Below are 4,848 nucleotides of genomic sequence, written 5' to 3' on the forward strand. Positions count from 1 at the left end.
CACAATGTTCAGTTAATCCATAATTTGGCACTACAGTAGTTGCACAATTTCATGTCATTTTATTGTTCTGTTTCTTCTGGATTTTCTTTTTGCCCTTTTTTTTTTTAACAGAAACATGTGTGAAATCTTCCAAAGAAGAGAGCAGTTTCTATCCAAGAGGGAACATCCAACTTCAAAATAAACATTAAGCGTAAACAAGTTCTTACTGAATACAGTTAATTATCTTCAAAGGCATATGAAAGTAAAAAGAAGTAAAAATTAGAGGAAACAGTAAGTTTGAAGGGCAGAGCTGCACAGTAATTGATGAAATTAAGTACTTGCCTCATCATATGCTTAAAATCAAATAATATTTCACCAGGAGATATATCTGAGCCAATTATATTAAATGCCTGAATGAATATTCCCTTGGATGAGTTAAAAGTACAAGGTATAAATATAAGATATTTATATGGGATATTTATATGAGATAGGAGATTAAAATGAGATATTTTGAAGAAGACTATTTATAAAAGTTTTTCAAATAAAAAAGTAGACAGTAATCTTTACTTTGGTATTTATGATGAGTTAATGCTAAAATATGAATCAGTCACACTGATATGCTCTCAGACATTCATTTGGTGATGAGAAAAATCAAATTTTTATGACTGTTCCATTATTCAGGACCTATCAGTTACTAAAGAAGACCTTTTTAAAATCTGGAAGACGTGAGAATGTGATTTTAGGTTTTCACATCAGTATAAATAGCTTGATGAAGGAGCTGGTTTTGAGAATTCTGTCTTTTACAAACCGCATACAAGAAGCTTTTTTCTTTTGGAAGAGGCTTTATTTTTAGGAACATAAAATAATCACTGTAGGCAACTTCAGATGGAACACAGTCAAGTAGCAGTTAACTTCCTCCTGTTAGATGTTGCTGAAAAGAATGGCAGTTTCCTCTAGGGAACCTCAGCACCCTTTCCCTTATCCCCAGAGGTTTTCAACTGAGGATCCTGCATTGGTACTGGAGACTCTACACAAGCCTTTCAGTAAGGACTCCTAGAAATGAATGATTTGTTGAGGAGCAATAAACAAGCAAGGTCAGAAACTGAACCATAGAACTAGTGCCCTCTTTAAGGCAAAGAAGACTGTAGACTTTTCCTGTTGAGTTTGTATTGTAGTTGATTTTGTAGTTGTAGTTTTTTTACACCTAGCCCAAGGTTAACCCCAAAAATTGTGGTGAGTGTGTAATGCTCTTTTTTTGCTCTTTGATGGGATGATTTGTGTTCCTTCATTCTTTAAATTGTGTGCATGGTTGATTATAGTTATTTATATTGTTATATATAGTGTGTGGATGCCATAACCAGGTTAGAGATATTTAACAGATTAAATGTCTGTGGTAATTTTTTACACGTGGAGAGGTATGCAAGTACATATATAGAAGACTGAGCTGCACCACTTTCCATGATTTTGATATTTTCGTGGTTTTTTCTCAGTGCTTTTTAGATACTTCAAATGTTCCTTAAAACACAAAATGTAAACTAAAAGCTCAAAATAGCGTGATTTAAAATAATACAAGCAATTGTAACTTTTCTATTTGACAGGTAAATAATGCAACGGGTTTGGTTCCACGCAGAATGTTGGAAGGAGAAAGAGTAAAAAAATACATGCCACATTACTTCATACAATTATTTTGGTTTTTTTTCTGATGAGGGATGTGAAATTGTACTTTTGCACTGTCCCCTATGTATGAAAAATAGAAACTTTAGAAACATACAGAAGCAATATCCTATCATGTCCTGCAGTTTTGAGAGTTACTCTGTCCCCAGTGGCATGTTGTATTTGCTTTAAAGTAACAAGTATTCCCAGGTGCAACTAACTCCAGGTGGTAGGTAGGAGTTGAAGCTTCATCCAGTGGATCAACTTGGATCAGTTCCCAGTTGCTCTCAGTGAGGATGACCTTGGACAAGGAATTTCTGCCCTCAAGGGATTCCAGATTGGTTGTTTTACTGACAAATTACATGCTATGGGAAGCATGATGACACCTTCACTAGAGTGAAGAGGGTTATGGGAACACACCCAACATTTTGAAACGTTTAAGTGTAATGGTAGGCCAACTACAGAAGCTATGTTAGTAGTTTATGCGAAGATATACAGACTTTCAACTGTTTGAGAACAGAGCATCTTTATGGATTCCATGCTGTTTATCTTGTGGCATCTCAGTGTAGACTCAGGTCTATGGTCCCCAACAGTGGCACATTCAGAGGCAAGTTATGGAAGGATTTTTTTTTTTAACCTGTGAGTGAATAGTCTTACCAGTATAAGAGCCTTGCAGTAATTCAGCATAACCTCAGCAGTCACCTGTAGCTGGGATATGCAGTAACCTTATGGGTTGACCCATTACAACTTCACATAGACACAGCATAAGTTTTTATCCACAGTGATCTTGACGCATGGTTGGGCCAAAGGAAAAGTATTCAGCCCTTTCAGGCCAGCTTCTTCACAAATTTTGGCCAGTATATTTCCTAAACAGATTTCTTCCTTTCAACAGCTCCAAAGTGTAAATACTGTTTAAATGCTGTTTAAATGCTGTAAATGATTTGTAGGGCTTTACAGAATCCCTGCACAACACATCCTGTGAAATTAGTCCCCTGGTTTCTTTGTGGTACCAGGGGTATTCCACTGTGTGGAATCAAAATGACGCATTGTCTCAAAAGTTTCTTGGTAACAGTAGTAGAATCTGTGATTCTACACAGGCAGACCTCTACTCATCCTGAGAAAATGTTTATGATTACAGAAATGTATTTGTAGTTACAGCATTTGGACATCCGTATAAAATCCACTTGCAAATTTACAAAGGAAACCTGTGGGTCTGGGTGTGATGCATCTTTGGTTTTGACCCTTTTTCTGATGTTGTGGATCGAACAAATTGGACAAGTGCTGCAGTACTGTTGTGCTCTTACAGAAAATTTTGGACAAACCGGGCTTGTTACACTGCTACAATAACCCCACCAGGTGGGTCACACTAGCAAGATAAGGGAGGAAAACCTGAGGTTCAGCAAAGGGGCCATCTGGGGAGGACATAAGGAATCAAGGTGTAAATGGCAGCCCTGGTGCAGCCAGACAGTGTTTTCATCTCTCGAGCTGGGTCCTGTAAAACAGACCATTCTGAAAGAGGAGCAAGCGTTGACTGCTCTGTGGAAAGGCTGATGAGAAAGAGCATATTCAGGAGTGAGCCAGCCAGAAATGCCCACTATCCTTGCTGATTGATCAATCAAGGCATTTTCTCATATCATCATAAGGAAAACATGAGTTTAGCATGTCACTATTGCTAGAAGAGCAGGTAATTGTAATGCTTGCAGAAGACCTTCAATGTAGCAACAAGGCACTTGCATAAGAGTGGCAAGGGATTTTAAGAAACTGAGTTGTTTTCAAAGTTACCCACAGTTGTGCATATCCCCAAAGGCATATCAGGAGTCAGTGTAACACAGATGGCTAAGAAAAACCAATGGCTCTTGTGCAAGTATGGAGGTGTGACTTAGGACAGCAAGTTTGTACACGGTTGGCAATAATAAGCTTCCACACCTTTGATGTGGAAGCACACACTGAAGCTGGATCACAGGGTTAGAACACCTCTCCTATGGAGACTGGCTGAGAGAGTTGTGATTGTTCAGCCTGGAGAAGAGAAAGGTCCAGGGAGGTCTTACAGCACCTTCCAGTATCTAGAAACGGGGGCTGACAGGAGAGCTGGAGAGGGACTTTTCACAAGGGCATGTATGACAGACAAGGGGGAATGGCTTTCAGCTGAAAAAGGATAGGCTTAGGTTGGATACTAGGAAAAAATTCTTCACTATGAGGGTGGTGAGGCACTGGAACAGGTTGCCCAGAGAAGCTGCGGATGCCCCATCCCTGGTAATGTCCAAGGCCATGTTGGATGGGCTTTAGGCAACCTGGTTTAGAGAAAGGTGTCCCTGCCCATGGAGGGGGGGCAGGGAAGGGTTAGAAGTAGATGATCTTTAAAGTCCCTTCCCACACAAACCGTTCTATGATTCTATGGATGCCCTGTAGAGGCACAGGGACAGGACCCATCTATAAGAAGGATTATGTCTGGCTTTTGTAGGAGAACATCTCTGATGTCATGAAAGGGTGCTAAGGGTTGTGCTGTGACAGGACAGTCATGGCGACCTCCAGAGACGGGCAGGACATAATGCGGCAGAACAGCAAGAGATAGGAAGCTGCTGACAGGAGTCAGACAATTTTTTTTGGAAAATATGTCTGTGCAAGTTGGAAACATGCTGAGTTTTCCCTTTTAAAAAGAGGGCTGCAGCAGATTGGGGAACAGCAACGGTTTAGGGCATGACTCAGGACCAGAGTATCCAGGTGGGTGGTTTTTTTCAATCAAAAACCATCTGTAATGATCTTATGTGATTTATTTTGTTTGGGATTTGTTTCATTTTTTCCATTTGATGTATTTTCATACCAGTTGTAAAAGTCATGGCCCTTGCTGCCAGGACAATTTTTCAGCTTTTCTTGCAGCACTTTACTGTTATTCTTAAACATAATCTGAACTATGAGTATGTAGGAAAATGAAAGAATTTTATGTGTTTTGTCCAGTTCCAAACATCTTTTCTTTATGCTATCTTCAGGAAAGGTCAGGAACCTTAACTTGACAAGAAAATGGAAGTAGAAGGGGATGACAGTCACAGGGGCCCCAGTTTAAGGTACAGAAGGTTAATATCTGACTTTGGCTGTGCTGCTAAGTAAGTGGGCTTGGATCCAGTCCCTCAAGGCCAGCTGGTGCTTAGGACTAGCCCACTATCTAGGGACTTCCTGGAAACAGCTCCTCAGGAACTGGATATTTGTTTGGAAATTAAG

This window comes from Empidonax traillii, unplaced genomic scaffold (assembly GCF_003031625.1).
Source record: "Empidonax traillii isolate 1590-97213 ecotype Southwest subspecies unplaced genomic scaffold, ASM303162v1 scaffold252:size1141739, whole genome shotgun sequence".
In the NCBI taxonomy this organism is placed as follows: domain Eukaryota; kingdom Metazoa; phylum Chordata; class Aves; order Passeriformes; family Tyrannidae; genus Empidonax; species Empidonax traillii.